The 18482-nt window shown below is 40.2% G+C and overlaps 1 protein-coding gene across 4 annotated transcripts in view; it reads left to right on the top strand.

Moving 5' to 3' along the window:
- Nucleotides 1-11127: 11127 nt before the first annotated feature.
- The window catches only part of TMOD3 (tropomodulin 3), a 97730-nt gene continuing 90375 nt past the window's right edge, over nt 11128-18482 (top strand). For 2 of the 4 annotated variants that reach the window (XM_032621088.1, XM_032621090.1), the window contains exon 1: nt 11152-11312. The gene's annotated coding sequence lies outside the window, so the exon portion shown is untranslated. Of the gene's footprint in view, nt 11313-18482 lie in introns of all 4 variants that reach the window. The other 2 variants (XM_032621086.1, XR_004348263.1) reach the window with 2 other exon arrangements.

Below are 18482 nucleotides of genomic sequence, written 5' to 3'. Positions count from 1 at the left end.
GATGCTCAAGGATTGAGACACGTGCAAAGGAAAAGTGTGAGAATGCTTGGGAGCCTCAGGTGAGCCCTCTGGATGAAAATCACATGATCAGGCCCCCTGGTAACAAGCTGGAGAGAGAAAAGTACCCAGAACCTTAAGGATGTATTCATTGTTCTTGCTCCCAACTCTAGGTCAGATTGAATTTTGTTTTGTGGTTCAGGAGTTTAGTAGAGTGGAGGGGCTAAGTGCTGTGGGGAAGGAAGATGGAAATTAAAGGTTTTGATTTGCTTAAGGGTGGGAGTAAGCTCTGCTCAGCTTACCTCTTTCCCATCTTCCCCTAACAGCTATAATCAAACATTCATTAGATGGATGGAGGAGTTGCAAGGTTCGAATTTATAACCTGCCTCTGGGCACTATGCTAGGAAGGTTGTACACGTACCAGAGGTTATCCCAGTTTTGTGATGCATCGTTGACTTGGGAGAGGGTGAAGGAGACTAGACTTTTCTCTGACATCTTCCATGGTAGTCATTCTGAGCACATTGGCTCTGCTAGTTGGTATGGTGGAAGGGCACCATACTAACAGGTTTGGAGGCTGACTCTTAATCCCATCACCAACACTTAGCAGGTATATGATCATGGGCAATTCATTCAATTGCCTGACAATTATAGACTATATAGGGGGAAGAGCACTGGATTTGGAGTCAAGAAACTTGGACACTTGGCTCCATACTTTCTTAGCTGGGAGACTGGGGCAAGCCACTTAGTCTCTCAAGCCTTAGGTTCTTCAGCTATACTATAATGGGAATAAACTTCACTAACTACCTCACAGACTTGTGGTGAGAATATAATCAGATAATGGGATGAAAACACTATACTGGAAAGGGCTATACAAAAGTGGGAGATCATTTTTATTATCTATTCACTAATGTTTTCCACTGCCTCTTGAATCCATTTTATTCTAACCAACAATTACATCTCTCACATCTTTTTGAATATGAGGAATTAAAACATGGGTATGATGTAGGGGACTGGAATTATTTTACTTTCCACGTAGAGGTGGGAGAAGTGGTTGATGGGCGCAGTGGGTGTTAGATATACCAGTGAAGTATGTGGGTGGGCATTTTCCTGGGCCACTTTCACAGTACCCTGGGATGTGATCAGGACCCTTGCAGAGACACTAAGGGGAAAGCAAACAGTGATTAAGAGTTGAGAGGAGGGTCTGGCGCACTGCTGCCCTCCTGTCAGCTTTGTCACTACTCAGGGGGTGGGGTAGGCTAAGATTTGAGGTGTGATTGGAGGCCTAGGAAAGAAGACTGTCCTTAGGGCCCCAACAGCTGTGTAACAGGCTCGAGCCCTGATGGTGAAGGGGAGAAAGTGTTACTTGTGAGATCAGCTCTCCTGGGCATCAGCTGCTTTGTTATCACCAGCAACCTTAGTCCTGGTCAGTATTATTTTCTGCTAAGAAAGATATTGAAACATAGCCTCAAGGAACTTTCATAAGCACTGGGAAGCAGGGACTGTCTCATCAATCTTTGCATCTTCAGTAACATCTAGTAAGGTGCCTTGTGTATAATAGGTGCTTAATAAATGTTGCTTGAATTGAATTATCCTCCAACCCCTCAAGAATTATGCTCAATTTTCCACCAAGTGATATTTTTGGAAAATAGTACTGATTTGTATGTCAGCTATGTGTTTCTTTGGGCAGGTCTTTCCATCTATCTTGTCTTCATTTCATTTGTAAAATGAAGTGAGTTAGATGCTCTCTAAGGTCCCTTCCAGCCCCCAGATGTTACAATCCTGTGATTCTAAATGTTTCCATTGCCTCTGAACGTGGGTGCGGGTGTGCAATGCCTCCCTTGTGGCTCCATCTCTCCTCCATAGGCTTTGTTCAGAGGAAGAGGTCTCAACAATCCACAGAGTTATTTGTTCCTCTGCAGCGGTTTTTACTGTTTTCAGAATAGTTCTGGAGGAGCAGCCTTTTTGACATTTTAAAATGTATGATATTTTCTCCTCATATTTTATTTCTCATGGTGGAGAAAGAGAGGAGGAAATGCAAAGAAAGAAACTGAGCACAGTAAACATGGCATGTTTTTCATAGGTTTTTATTTAGGGAGAGAGGGAGAGAGAGAGAGAGAGAGAGAGAGAGAGAGAGAGAGAGAGTGTGTGTGTGTGTGTGTGTGTGTGTGTGTGTGTGTGTGTCTGTGTCTGTGTCTGACTGAGCACATATTGACTGGATAACAGAGAGAAGCCAATCAGAATCAGAAGTACACTGTGTGATTGGGAGAAGCTGGACCAGGATTAAAACTTTCCCATGGATAATCTAAATGTAGATAGTTAAGAATTGGCCATATGGTGAAATGAGATGGGTAGAAAATGTACTTTTTAAGGAAATTTTATTTTAGTACCAAATTTTGCCAGTGACAATCTTTAGTTAAGAAAGAAATTATTCAGAACTAAAATTCTCATCTCTGCCACTTTGGTTTTAAAAAACCCCACTATATTCATGGAATGATATTTATATTTTAATTAAAACTTTATCTTAATTCTGTTTCATCTATTTAAAGAAAACAAATAAGCAGCATTTTTCACTGCATTTAAAAATGTAAAATACTTGCATGCCACCAATGTGTAATATCTTACCAGTTCAGATGCCTGTAATGTGTGACCTTATGTGTACCTGTATTGTTTTGAAGAGAACAAAGGAAATAATACTTTGTAAGCTGTTTAAACTTATATTGGCAACATTTATCTGGCTAAGCAGTTATTGATAAATCCACATAGTTTCATTTTTCATTTTGAAACTTTTCACAGGTAGACATTGATTATATTCATTAGGAAATTAAAGATTAATTTGCCTTTTAAATGTGAAATTGAACATTATGTGGGAAATAAATGTGTAAAAAAGCAAAATGTATGAAACGTGAAATACTTTTACCATGATAATTAATAAGGATCCCAGTCGGCACAGATAGGTGCAGCGTTTGACCTTTTGGAATTTGCCAGCCTGACCTAATGCTAAGGTAAAGGTATACTGTTTTAATTAATCAAGATCTTTCTGCTTTCAAAGATGTAATGTATTCATTTGTGTCTGGAATGAAGTTTCCAAGTGAAAGTGTACAGAACATTAGGAATAATAAACTTTTCTTTTAAAATGAAAGTAAAGACTGATTTAATCTAGATAATTTTAAGACACATTGTCTCTTTAAAATAAATGATTGGCACCATGTTCTCATATTAGAAAAGTACATTTGCTAGAAAGGACCATAGAGTGCCCTTATTATGAGGAAGATAAGAAGTAGACAACCAGAAGTAGCCAGAGGAGAAACAAGACCTCCTTATTAAAATGAAAATACACACACAGACACACACACACATTCAGCTAAACAGTTAACATTTGTTAAAATAAATGGGAGCAAGAATACAGATATACTTAACCCCAAATGGGTTAAGTGTTTTACCTTGAATTTTTTATATTAACTTTGGAATTAAATTTTTTGTAAGCTATGCTGGGATTCAAAACAGGGAACACTAAAAATAGTTACATTGTAAAGGCTTGTCCTGGAAAAACAAGAAAACCTACTCTTTCTGCCACCCTGCTGAACTCTGCCCGAACTCTCTGTCACTTAGACTGATGATGAGGTCCAAGAAGAGGCATAGAAGGCCTGTATCTAATTTCTATATTTGCTGTCTCACACCTTTTCATGGTCAAGGAGGTAAAGTAATTATTTTCTTTGAAGAATTCTCTCAGTCTATGAGGCTGTAATGAATGGGAGTTACAGGTGTGCACTTTGGGGTCAGACTTGCCCAGTTCAGATCTCACTTCTGTTAGTTGTGTGAAATTCTGCAAATTACCTAGCTTCAGTCTCTTCACCTCTGAAATAGGAATCACAGTCGTACTTCACAGTAGGACTATTATGAGGATTCATGTGTAAAAATACTTAGAGCAGTGCCTGGCATACAGAAGGCACTTAGGTATTAGTATCCTAAATTCTAACCTAAATTAATATCCATGGATATTAACAGCAACAAAGTTCTCCATTTAATGCTGACAATGTCAGGAATTTAAGGAGGACTGAATCTTACTCATTTTTGTGTTTCCACTGTCCATTCCCTTCTGGCAGACAGGCCCTCCCCCATCACTCCAAGAATCAAATATAAATTAGATACAGCTGACTCAGAAGTTACTCCTGACCCACCCTCTCATTTAGCTCCTCATGAATTCCCTGATGTTTCAACTTGCTTGTACTTGCCCTGCTTTCTGGGTGCCCTCCTTTGGATTTGGCAGTCTGGCCTTGAGCAGTGACTCCTTGACTTTGGGTCTGTTGTCTATTAGACTTGACTCTGTTATGGACCACCCTCTCTCAGTTTGATCATTCAGCCTTTCTCTGGGGCTGTAAGAAGTGGTGCCCCACACCCTCCCTGCCTCAGCTAACAGCTCACTTCCCAGCCCACCAGTCAGGGAACACAATCAGATGCTCACAGCTTCCTGCAAGTATCCCACATATCACAGGGCCTCTGTAGGAACTAGATGTACATGAGCTTGAGTGAGGCGGGGCTGTGCTTTGGCCCAACCAACCTAAGAAGGGAGATGATGTAGGAAAATCAATGCATGACTCAAAAGGCGTGGTGGTGGAGGCTGGGTGGAGGTGGGGGAGGTCTCCAAATTGTAGACCACTGAACTTATCAATCCTGAGCAAAATTTTTAAAAAGTATTTCCACTTTAGTGGTTTGTAAGCACTTAGAAGTGAAGCAGTGATCTCTAACAGGTAGCACAGATTCACTTATATTAAATGATAGGAAATCATGAGAGTACGGTCGAAAGAATGTACTGTGTTTGGATTTCATCAAGACATTTGAGAAAGTCTCAACACCCTTGAGAAATGTGGGCTGTATAACAGTTCAACTAAATAGTTAAATGACTGGTTTAAACAGTCTTTTTTTTTTTTTTTTGACTCATGATCATAAGTAAAGGCTGATGAATGGAAGAATTTCAACCAGGAGGGCTTAGCCACTACATTGGTCTTTCCTTGATGAGTTTTGGTTAGCAGTTCATCAGTAATTTGGATGTGATACCCATAGAATACAGACTGAGTCTTTAACTAATGGGCACTGGGAGAGATAAGGAATACTTCGAGAGGTTCAAAACTATCTGGACAGGCCAAAATCCAAGGCTGTATCTAATCAGATGAAATTGAATAGAAACAATAGTAGTTTTCTACTTTTTTAATATATATATAAATTTATTTATTTATTTTTGGCTGCGTTGGGTCTTGGCTGCTGCACATGGCAAGCGGGGGCTACTCTTCGTTGCCGTGCACGGGCTTCTCATTGCGGTGGCTTCTCGTTGCAGAGCTCGGGCTCTAGGCGCGCGGGCTTCAGTAGTTGTGGCACACGGGCTCCAGTAGTTGTGGCACACGGGCTCAGTAGTTGTGGCTCGCTGGCTCTAGAGCACAGGCTCAGTAGTTGTGGCGTATGGGCTTAGTTGCTCTGCGGCATGTGAGATCTTCCTGAACCAGGGATCGAACCCATGTCCCCTGCATTGGCAGGCGGATTCTTATTCACTGTGCCACCAGGGAAGTCTCTAGTTTTCTACTTTTAATCCAAAAAGTCAACTACAAAAATAGAACGGGGAAAATGTGAGTTAATTGCCATCTGTGTGGATAAAGACTTTGGTGCTGACTAAAAGCTTAACTGTAAGAAGTAGAATGTGCCTGCCTAAAAGCCAACTCTAGCTTCAGTGACAGTAGACAAAGAGTCTTGATATTTGTCCAAAAATCTGTTATTTGTCCTGGGCTTTGGGCCTCAGCTTTTGGAATGCCTACTTCAATATTATTCCCATCATCCTTAAACTTTGGCATGGTTGGTGCTAGGTATTTTTAAAGGTAATTCTTATATATAATCAGTCAACAGTGTCACTGATAAGAACAAAGTATGTCATTTAAATTTGCTATTATTTTATGAATATTGATTTTCAGATATAGGCAGGTATTCTAGATTGAGTGAAAAATCTGTTATTTATTTCTTGAAATTCTATCAAATATAAATGTATATTGCTAATTGGATAAGTAAAATGCTGTAATAATTGCTGACTGTGAAAGGTTTCTTTTGACTTCAACATTGATTAAAAATAAATTAATTCAAAAATTATTAAAAAGTATTAAGAACTTTCAAGTAGATAAGTAGGGAAATAGGTTGACAGTTACTACAAATATAAAGAGAGTACATTAGTAAGATAACTTAGGAAGAACAACAATATCTTTTTTAGTCAATATATGCTTAAAATTTTAAAATAATAATACAAGGAAAGATAAGTAGAGATCGCATCATACTATTATTCTTTTTTTTTTCTTTTTTTTGGCGGTAGCGAGCCTCTCACTGCTGTGGCCTCTCCCGCCGCGGAGCACAGGCCCCAGATGCGCAGGCTCAGCGGCCATGGCTCACGGGCCCAGCCGCTCCGCGGCATGTGGGATCTTCCCGGACCGGGGCACGAGCCCGTGTCCCCTGCATCAGCAGGCGGACTCTCAACCACTGCGCCACCAGGGAAGCCCATACTATTATTATTTATAGAAATCTTTGGTGTACCTAGCATGTATAATTTAAAACCAGAATTTAATTCTTATTTAGTTGCATTTAGGACATGGCTCTGTTCATCCGCTCGCCTCTGCCGAAATCTGGCTCTCCAGTGACTGTAGGAGAGTCTAACAGCTCACAGAACTGGGAAATTATTGTTCCTATGTTATACTGTGTTAAACTTTACTATTTTAGCACTAACATTTTAAATAATATTAAAACAATAATTTAAATTTTGGCATCAAAATTTAAGTTTATTTGTGTATCCAGAAGTTTATTTTTTTGATAGTGATATCTGTGAGCAGCCTTGGCTTCAGCTGAAAATTTAAATTCTCAGCCCTTTGGCACTTAGCTGAAATATGCATTTAATGCACCTTCAGCGGAGGCACAGTAGGGTATGAAAATATAAGGAATGGCAAAATCAATTCCAGCTGATGGCCTTAGGGAAGTTTGAGTCAGAAACAGGCATTTGAGACGGGCAATGAAACATGAGGAAGCTTCTAACAAGCAGAGATGGGGTGCTAGGGAAAGATATTTCAAGCTAAAGGCTTTGCCTGAATCCTTTCTATAAAATTGTGCACCCCAGCTATGGTGTTTGTCTTCTCTGATTCCTCCCTCCCACTGCTTTAACCAACTCCAAGCTCCCAGGAATGAAATCCTTACCTTTTAGTTACAACTTGAGGTCTTTAGCTTAAGTTTTCTCAGTTCTCCTATAAAACACGTTAAAAAAAAAAAAAACTTCACTATATCAAGGAAACTATTTCCTAAAGGAACTTTTGATAACAAGAAAATTGCTGCTGGCATTAATTTGCAAATGATGATTCAGTGTGACACGCTTTATGAGTTACTCTGGCAGGAAGTTTAAAGATAACACTACTTAGGGCTTGTAATACATTAAGTAAAGTCACAGTGTCATTTTGTCAATCACTTCCACTCTGACAAAACCCTGAAAACTAACAGGATGTGTACTCTGTTCCTTATTCGAATATTTTACCTAACAGTCTCAGATATGTTCTCTTTCCTATGTTGAACTTAAACAAACTGTTTTCCATTACTTGAAGTGGGATTAAATGTGTGGGGGAGGGGTGCCAGACCACTTTTATTTCAGAGGATCGCCTGTCATGGAATAGGCACTGCAGTAGTCAGCTTTGCTAGGTCAGTCTATAGTAACAAACAAACCTAAATCTCTGTTTACTTCTTGCTCGCATTACACATCAGCACCTGTGTTCAGCCGAGGCTCTGATTCCATGTGACTTCTCACTCTAAAACCCAGGCAGAAGGACAAGACTCTATTTGGGACATGCCATTCTCTTGGTGGAAGGAAAGAGTAAGCACACGAGTAGGAAATGGCACTCTTAAAGCCTCCACTCAAAGCTGTCGTATTGTCGCTTCAATTCATTTTGTTGGCCAAAGCAAATTTATGTTTGTAAGCTTTGCGATTACAATATGACAGTATTTTTGTGAAGAAAGAAGGAAAAGAAGCCTGAAGAGAGGCACTGCAAGTCATATAACAGTGGGTAAGGTAGTCTTTTCCTCTACGGGAGAGCAAATAGTTGGGAACAATATTGCAATCCACCACAGGCATTTAGTGGATTAACCTTTTCACTTACTTATGTAAATATAATTTTCAGGTTTTGCCTTTTTCTCCATCTTCTAGAACTGTGCTTTTTCTAACCGTAAGCTAATAATGGCAACCCATAAAGTGTAGTCCTTTTAAGAGAGCTCTGTCTCCACTTCAGGATGAGTTTCACTGGATCTTGTCCTGTGGAGCCAAACTCTCTCACAGCTGCTGTTTATAGCTGCATCAGGACCTTGGCTGGCATTTACCATGAACCTTGTGGATCTGTATCCCACTCATGCGCAGGAGGGGAGGGAAAGTTATTCATTTATTTACAAATATTTATTGAATACCTATTGTATGTCGGGCATTGCTGCAGATGCTAGGGAGAGAGGGGTAAATGATGCAAACTCCTTAAGCTTACATGAGTAAATAAAGCAAGATGTTAGGGAGTGACAGGTGCTAAGAAGACAAAGCAAGTAAAGAGAAAGGGTAAGAGGATCAGAGAAGACCTTTCACAGGTGACATTTGAACAGAACCTTCATGAAAATGAGGGTATGAGCCACGAGTATTTGGGAGGGACGCATTCTCCTATGTAGTAGAAAGAACTTGAAGTGAGAAAATACTTGGCAGGACTGAGAAACCTCAGGGAGGCCCCTGTGACTGGAGTAGAGCAAAAGAGTGTATGTGTGGTAGGAAATAAAAATTTTCATGTAAGGACTGGTGGGGGTGGATTTAATTGTAAAGGAATTTCCTTTCCTTTCCAAAGGAAATGTGTTGGGAAGCCCTAAGTGGTTTGGAGCAGGAGGGTGACATGATCTGATTTATTTTAAAAAGGTCATTCTGGCACTGGTATACAGAATAGATTGTAGTTAGAGAGAGAAAGCAGTGAGGAAGGTTCTATTTTTTTACAATTTTATCCAATACTAGGATGTTATTCTTAATACGTCTGGTACCATATGTGGTATTTAATGTATACGGGTTTAGGCGATTCATATTTGTGAGTCTTGTGATTACAATATGATAACACTTGTCTGAAGAAAAGGAAAGAATCCATCATCACATCACTTTATTTTAGAAAAAAGAATTAGAATAAGATGAAGGCATTTGTTAGGAAAAACTTAAAGAGCTAAAAAAGAAAATATATTTAATGTATGCCTAATACCCCATATTGGAAGGTCAGGGAGGAAATGTGTCATAGTTTAAATCAGTCAGACATTGAATTAAAAGCCCTCTCTGCTTCTTAAAGAGCAAAGCAGAAGAAGCCATATTGCTGTAAAGGAAAGTCCTTCTTAAAATAAACCATATCTGGATAACCATGGTTCTCTGCTTTGCTTTTTCAGGAACTCTATTTTGTCAGTTTCCCCAGAGGTGTAGCAGGAACTCACAAGAGACTTGCCAGTTAGCATAACACCTATATATTAACTTATAATGAAATACAGATCTGCCAAATGAATCCAGATATTCAGCTCATCCAGTCAGAACACCATCTCCCTGGACTGTGTTAGAGAAATTTTTTTTATGTACCTTGGACATGGTCACAGATGATCTTACTTTAAAGACTTTGATGAAATTTAGGAGACAGTCTGATCAACAGTGGAAAGCATGCTAGAATTTAAGTCAGGCTACTTGTACTTCATTTCTAGATCTCCAGTTACTGCCTGTGTGACCTTGCACAGATTACTTAACTTTTCTGGGTCTTAGTTTTCTCATCTGTAGAAATGGAAGATACTACTATATTCTTTGCAGGGTTATTTAGAGGATTGGATGAGATATTATAAAGGGAGTGCTGGCACAGTTCTTGGCGTGGGTTAAATATTCAATAAATATTAGTTGAACCTGAATTCTGTAGGAAATTGCTCTCAGCTATTATCTCCAAGAATATTTGAGAAATTGATTCCCACGAAGATGCTATAGAAAATAAGATGCAGTGGCACAAAATTTAATGTTAATTGCCTCCTAAGTGTATTTGCATTTTGGAGGGTTTTTTTTTTTCCTTTTTTCTCTTTCTTTCTTCTTTTTCCTGAAGAACTCCAAATCATCAGTGATCTTCATTGCTAGAATTAGTGGATGTTAATTGCATGAAATTCCAGGGTGTTTACCTGGGGTGCTCCCTGCTCTGAGGGGAAGAAGTAAATGCCAGGGGAGGCTTAACAATTAGTCGGCTCCCACACTGGGTGTAGCTGGAATGTGTCTCAAGCAGGCACTTCAATCCTCTATCTGGCTGTATTCTTTGAGAAGGCGTATCAAAGCTGAGCATTACCCCGGGGAATGGTTTATTCCTGAAGATCAGGCCAGGAAAATTACCAGTGAGTGATTAAAGGAATGAATGCAAGGCCGTAGCTGTCCCCTATCCTCAGAGCCCTGGACAAAAGGCAGCCATTTCATAGGCCACCCTAGAGCTGCCATTTGAAGTATTCCCGCTGTCTTCCTCTTCGCCTTCAGAATGCCCACCTGCCCCAGTTCCCCACTTTAAGCAGCGCTTCTACTTTTTTCTCCCACTTACATCAGCCCAGTTCCACTGCCTGTCGTGCAGCTTGAAGCTGGAATGCAAAGATGGGATGGGGTGGAAACTGATCGCGGCGACATCACCCCTGGTTGCAAACCTAAGGAAATCACTAGGGCCACTATGCGCTTGAGGTGACATCCGCCTGATTTACGTCCCTCTCGTGGTTGGCCTGTTTCCTTTTCTATCATTTTTTCACGACAAGTTTAAAGGTCTCGATGTTATGTCCTCACATTAGCAACGAAGGGTACAACACAAGTCCTGCCTTGCGTCCCTCTTGACTAAAAGTCAAAGTAAAGAGGAAATCTATACTAAGGAGCCTCTAGCTGCTGTTTATAGCTCCCAAAGGGTGCAAGGTAGATATTTCCACTAGTAAAGTACGTTTTCTCAGGCTGGTGTAAGGCTTGGTATCCGCAGCCACTTCCAAAGTCCTGCACACAGAAAAGACCAGGGTCTGCGCTGAGCCGCGCCCTCCTCGCTCGAACTACAACTCCCAGGATGCCCCGCGACCGGGGAGTGCGCACGCGCTTAGGCGGCGGAGTGGAACCAGGGCCGTCGAGGTGGGGGAGCTGCCGGCGGTGTATCAGACAACTCCCTGGGAGGCGGCAGCAGGCAGACGGGCGGGTACTGGGAACTGAGCGGCAGGCCGTCCCTGTGGGTCTGTGAAGGACGTCGGTGGCCCTAGCGGGCTCCAGTCAGGTAAGCCAAGCCAGTGCTTTCCAGGAAGTACGTCTGCGGGCGCGGGCAGGGTGTCGCACCGGCCATGGTGGCTGAGGCGGGAGAGGTTGCCTTCCAACTGCCAGGCTGTGATCTCCTTCCCTACCAGTCCCTCTCGGGGAGCGAGGGGACGCTGGGGTCTGCTTCGGGGCTAACGGGCCGGGGTAGGAGCCGTGGGACGCGCTGGGCGTTGCCCGCGGTGGAGGCGCGCGAATCCCGAGTTGCTGATGAATCACACGGGGGCCCGGCCTTGCCGGGTTCGGGACCGGACCCTTCCCCTCCCGGCTGGAGCCTGCGCGGGCCGCGACCGCGCGAGCTCGCGGTGCCTACCCTTTCCACCCCACCGAGGTGTAGCTCTGGGGACTAGCGTCTGAAAAGGTTTTTTTCACCAAGACTCCTTCAAAGGTTTCTGCTGGGTGAAAGTTGCAAAGAAGAAGAGAAAAAAGAAGTAGGGCACACCCTTTTCTTTTTGATTGAAATCTGGCTTGTCTTGCGTTCGCCGTTTTGATCTATCTGCTCTTAGAATAAATTCCTGGCTCTTGAGCAGCACAGCTGGACCCGGCTGTGAAGTTTGTATGTTGGTTTGTTTTGAGGACGTGACTGGGTCGTTATATTTTTGCTTACAGAAATTGGTGTGTTTCCTCTGGAAGCCCGCATTCTGATTACAAACAAATGAGAAACAGCCGCAGGGGGATTTTTGTTCTGGTTTTTGGTTTTTTTATGTTTAGTTAAGAATCATATTTCCAACTTGCCCTTGGCTTCTCTTAAAACCAAAAGTCATCTGGTAATGAACACTGCAGTAAAACTTATCCCAGGAGGTCATACTTGAACAGGAAATAAGCCTGTGGAGATTTAAGTTAGTTATGTGCGGTCTCCCTTGGTTTGTAACATTTTCATGCAGCTCATGTTTCTTTTTCTGAGAATTCCTTCAGATTTATTTTTCAGCAGATTAAATTGATTAATTCATTGGCCTGACCAAAAGTATATTAGGCTTAGAAAAATAGTTTTGTCCAACCTCATTTACCTTTGCCAGTCTCTTCTTCCTAGTCCTAGGCACCTTTTTACCCTATCACTTCTTTAAGAGCCCACAGTCATTTTATTAGAATACTTAGAATCACTCTTCTAACACATTCCTAGGAAAGGAACAAAAAGGGAAACAGTGAGATGCGGCATATTTTGGCTCGTTTAGCTTGCTTGCTTTTGAATCTCTCAGGATTTCTAGTTTGCTCGTCTTTAAAATGAGGTTGTTTGGCCAGATGACCCCAAGATTGTCAGCCCTAGGTATCTGATTGTAAAAATTCATTTGTTTTATTCAGTCAGGAAACACTGGCCACACCTGTCATTCCAAGCCCGGTGCTACGCATGAAGGAACAAAACTGAGTTCTTGAGGGTGTCACTGACCTAATGCTCAATTTCTTTTAATCATGTTGTTATGACTAGTTACAAAGTTTTGTGGTATACCTTCCAGGCCAAATTACTCTCTAATTAATAACTTAACCTAAAGTTAAATACATACAGATCAAATCCAATTACAATGATCAGTTTCCTCTAATCAGAGATTTTTCAATTGTTAGCTACTGGTCCATTTAAATAAAACACAAGTTCAGTACAACAGAAAGGACTTGAATGGTGTAGGTGGTGCTTCTCAAACTTTAACAGCCGTAAATCACCCAGAAACTTGTAGGTTTGAAGTGGGGGCTTGGAATCTGCTGGTCAGAAGGAGAATACTGTAGTTGCAGTGCGAGGCCACACTTTGAATATCAAGGGTTGGGAGATATTTTAAGTTGTTTATAATGACAGTTTAAAGACCAGTGTTGATAAATGCTGGAGAGGGTGTGGAGGAAAGGGAACACTCTTGCACTGTTGGTGGGAATGTAAACTGATACAGCCACTATGGAGAACAGTATGGAGGTTCCTTAAAAAACTAAAAATAGAACTACCATATAGCCCAGCAATCCCACTACTGGGCATATACCCTGAGAAAACCATAATTCAAAAAGCATGTACCACAGTGTTCACTGCAGCTCTATTTACAATAGCCAGGACATGGAAGCAACCTAAGTGTCCATCGACAGATGAATGGATAAAGAAGATGTGGCACATATATACAATGGAATATTACACAGCCATAAAAAGAAACAAAACTGAGTTATTTGTAGTGAGGTGGATGGACCTAGAGACTGTCATACAGAGTGAAGTAAGTCAGAAAGAGAAAAACAAATACCATATGCTAACACATATATATGGAATCTAAAAAAAAAAATGGTTCTGAAAAACCTACAGGCAGGACAGGAATAAAGATGCAGACATAGAGAATGGACTTGAGACCATGGAGAGGGGGAAGGGTAAGGTGGGACGAAGTGAGAGAGTGGCATGGACATATATACACTACCAAACGTAAAATAGATAGCAAGTGGGAAGCAGCCGCATAGCACAGGGAGATCAGCTAGGTGCTTTGTGACCACGTAGAGGGGTGGGATAGGGAGGGTGGGAGGGAGACACAAGAGGGAGGAGATATGGGGATATATGTATATGTATAGCTGATTCACTTTGTTATAGAGCAGAAACTAACACACCATTGTAAAGCAATTATACTCCAATAAAGATGTTAAAACACACACAAAAAAGACTAGTGTTGATAGCTGTGATATGAGGTGCAAAGCAATGGCTTTTTCCAACTCTCAATTTAAAAAAAGTAATACTACTCTAACAAAAAGAATTTCCTTCACAAGTTTTCTTTTTTCTCTTCTTTTGCTCCTTCCCTTCTCCTTTCTCTTTGATGTATCCTCTCAGCTTTTTTTTTTCTCTCCTCCTCTTCCACCCTCAACTGTTTTCATTTACGTTAATTCAGTAATTCAGTAATCCAACTTGTGTTTTGCCCCATCCTGTTCAAGGTATTGTCTTAGGCTCATGGTGAATACAGACATGGAAGACATGGTTTTTGTCTGGGAGCCTACTCCCTCTGAGATTAGGCATGTGTACTTGTTTATAGTTCAGAGCACTGTAAGAGTTGTCTGTAGGGAATAAAATCTTGCAGTAGGAGTTCAGACGGAGAGATCTTCTACAGTTCTCGGGGTAGGAAGCAAGTGAAGTCATCTTTTTCCCACTCATTGGTCGTCTGGTTTTCCCCAGGCTGGACTCTCTGTACTGTTTGAGTGTGTTTATGACATCTACATAGAATATAGTACAATTTCATAAATTAATTTATTTGGAACTTTGAGTGAGCTGGCTATATGAAAATCAGTTAGGTCTGAGCAGTATTCTAGGGAGGATGAGAGGTGGTGAAGATGAAGATAAACCTGGATAGAGGCACGGAGGAGGACTCAGTAAAACAGTAGAAAGGATCTTGGTGGTTTTCAGGTGTCTGTCTGACGTACAGTGCTCTTGTTATTTAGAATGCATTATCTTTTAAAGTTCAAATTAGCTAGAAAATTATGCCAGCTTTTCAATTGTTCTTTTTCCATCCAGAGGTCTTTATTTATTTTTTTAACATCTTCATTGGAGTATAATTGCTTTACAATGGTGTGTTAGTTTCTGCTCTATAACAAAGTGAATCAGCTATACATATACATATATCCCCATATCTCCTCCCTCTTGCGTCTCCCTCCCACCCTCCCTATCCCACCCCTCTAGGTGGTCACAAAGCACCTAGCTGATCTCCCTGTGCTATGCGGCTGCTTCCCACTAGCTATCTATTTTACATTTGGTAGTGTATATATGTCCATGCCACTCTCTCCCTTCGTCCTAGCTTACCCTTCCCCCTCCGCATATCCTCAGGTCCATTTTCTACATCTGCGTCTTTATTCTGGTCCTGCCCTTAGGTTCTTCAGAATCATTCTTTTTTTTTTTTAGATTCCATATATATGTGTTAGCATATGGTATTTGTTTTTCTCTTTCTGACTAACTTCACTCTGTATGACAGTCTCTAGGTCCATCCACCTCACTACAAACAACTCAATTTCGTTTCTTTTTATGGCTGAGTAATATTCCATTGTATATACATGACGCATCTTCTTTATCCATTCATCTGTTGATGGACACCTGGGTTGCTTCCGTGTCCTGGCTATTGTAAGTAGAGCTGCAATGAACATTGTGGTACATGCTTCTTTTTGAATTATGGTTTTCTCAGGGTATATGCCCAGTAGTGGGATTGCTGGGTCATATGATACTTATATTTTTAGATTTTTAAGGATCCTCCATACTGTTCTCCATAGTGGCTGTATCAGTTTACATTCCCACCGACAGTGCAAGAGGATTCCCTTTTCTCTACACCCCCTCCAGCATTTATAGTTTGTAGATTTTTTGATGATGGCTATTCTGACTGGTGTGAGGTGATACCTTGTTGTGGTTTTGATTTGCATTTCTCTAATGATTAGTGATGTTGAGCATCCTTTCACGTGTTTGTTGGCAATCTGTATATCTTCTTTGGAGAAACGTCTATTTAGGTCTTCTGCCTATTTTTGGATTGGGTTGTTAGTTTTTTTGATATTGAGCTGCATGAGCTGCTTGTAAATTTTGGAGATTAATCCTTTGTCAGTTGCTTCATTTGCAAATATTTTCTCCCACTCTGAGGGTTGTCTTTTGGTCTTGTTTATGGTTTCCTTTGCTGATGAAAGCTTTTAAGTTTCATTAGGTCCCATTTGTTTATTTTTGTTTTTATTGCCATTTCTCTAGGAGATGGGTCAAAAAGCATCTTGCTGTGATTTATGTCATAGAGTATTCTGCCTATGTTTTCCTCTAAGAGTTTGATAGTGTCTGGCCTTACATTTAGGTCTTTAATCCATTTTGAGTTTATTTTTGTTTATGGTGTTAGGGAGTGTTTTAATTTCATTCTTTTACATGTAGCTGTCCAGTTTTCACAGCACCGCTTATTAAAGAGGCTGTCTTTTCTCCATTGTATATCCTTGCCTCCTTTGTCATAGATTAGTTGACCATAGGTTCATGGGTTTATCTCTGGGCTTTCTATCCTGTTCCATTGATCTATATTTCTGTTTTTGTGCAGTACCCTACTGTCTTGATTACTGTAGCTTTGTAGTATAGTCTGAAGCCAGGGAGTCTGATTCCTCCAGCTCCATTTTTTTCCCTCAAGACTGCTTTTGCTATTCGGGGTCTTTTGTGTCTCCATACAAATTTTAAGATTTTTTGTTCTAGTTCTGTAAAAAATGCCATTGGTAATTTGATAGGGATTGCATTGAATCTGTAGATAGCTTTGGGTGGTATAGTCATTTTCACAGTATTGATTCTTCCAGTCCAAGAACATGGTATATCTTCTTGATCTGTTTGTGTCATCTTTGATTTCTTTCATCAGTGTCTTACAGTATTCTGAGTACAGGTCTTTTACCTCCTTAGATAGGTTCATTCCTAGGTATTTTATTCTTTTTCTTGCAGTGGTGAATGGAATTGTTTCCTTAATTTCTCTTTCACATCTTTCATTGTTAGTGTATAGGAATGCAAGAGATTTCTGTGCATTAATTTTGTATCCTGCAACTTTACCAAATTCATTGATTAGCTCTAGTAGTTTTCTGGTGGCATCTTTAGGATTCTCTGTGTATAGTATCATGTCATCTGCAAACAGTGACAGTTTTACTTCTTCTTTTCCAATTTCTATTCCTTTAATTTCTTTTTTTCTCTGATTGCCGTGGCTAGGACTTCCAAAACTATGTTGAATAATAGTGGTGAGAGTGGACATCCTTGTCTCGTTCCTGATCTTAGAGGAAATGCTTTCAGTTTTTCACCATTGAGAATTGATGTTTGCTGTGGGTTTGTCGTCTGTGGCCTTTATTATGTTGAGGTAGGTTCCCTCTATGCCCACTTTGTAGAGAGTTTTTATCACAAATGGGTGTTGAATTTTGTCAAAAGCTTTTTCTGCATCTATTGAGATGATCATATGGTTTATATTCTTCAGTTTGTTAATATGGTGTATCACATTGGTTGATTTGCGTGTATTGAAGAGTACTTGCATCCCTGGGATAAATCCCACCTGATCATGGTGTATAATCCTTTTAATGTGTTGTTGGATTCTGTTTGCTAGTATTTTGTTGAGGATTTTTCCATCTATATTCATCAGTGATATTGGTCTGTAATTTTCTTTTTTTGTAATATCTTTGTCTGCTTTTGGTATCAGGGTGATGGTGGTCTCATAGAATGAGTTTGGGAGTGTTCCTTCCTCAGCAGTTGTTTTTTTTTTTTCCTCAGCAGTTTTTTGGAAGAGTTTGAGAAGGATGGGTGTTGGCTCTTCTCTAAATGTTTGATGGAATTCACCTGTGAAGCCATCTGGTCCTGGACTTTTGTTTGTTGGAAGATTTTTAATCACAGTTTCAATTTCATTACTTGTGATTGGTCTGTTCATATTTTCTATTTCTTCCTGGTTCAGTCTTGGAAGGTTATACCTTTCTAAGAATTTGTACGTTTCTTCCAGGTTGTCCATTTTATTGGCATAGAGTTGCTTTTAGTAGTCTCTTAGGATGCTTTGTATTTCTGTAGTGTCCGTTGTAACTTCTCCTTTTTCATTTCAAATTTTATTGATTTCAGTTCTCTCCCTCTTTTTCTTGATGAGTCTGGCTAATGGTTTATTAATTTTATCTTCTCAAAGAACCAGCTTTTAGTTTTTTTCATCTGTGCCATTGTTCTCTTTGTTTCTATTTCATTTATTTCTGCTTTGATTTTTATGATTTCTTTCTTTCTACTAAGTTTGGATTTTGTTTGTTCTTCTTTCTCTAGTTCCTTTAGTTGTAAGGTTAGATTGTTTATTTGAGATTTTTCTTGTTTCTTGAGGTAGGATTTTATTGCTCTGAATTTCCCTGTTAGAACTGCTTTTGCTGCATCCCATAGGTTTTGGATCATTGTGTTTTTGTTGTAATTTGACTCTAGGTATTTTATGATTTTCTCTTTGATTTCTTCAGTGATCTCTTGGTTATTAAGTAACATATTGTTTAGCCTCCATGTGTTTGTGTTTTTTACGTTTTTCTCCCTGTAACTGATTTCTAATCTCATAGTGTTGTGGTCAGAAAAGATGCTTGATATGATTTCAATTTTCTTAAATTTACTGAGGCTTGATTTGTGACCCAAGGTGTGATCTATCCTGGAGAATGTTCTGTGTGCACTTGAGAAGAAAGTGTAATCTACTCTTTTTGGACGGAATGTCCTATAAAT

Source organism: Phocoena sinus, chromosome 2 (assembly GCF_008692025.1).
Source record: "Phocoena sinus isolate mPhoSin1 chromosome 2, mPhoSin1.pri, whole genome shotgun sequence".
NCBI lineage: Eukaryota > Metazoa > Chordata > Mammalia > Artiodactyla > Phocoenidae > Phocoena > Phocoena sinus.
The sequence above is the reverse complement of the archived record's forward strand: the minus strand, read 5'-3'. Positions and strand labels throughout refer to the sequence as shown.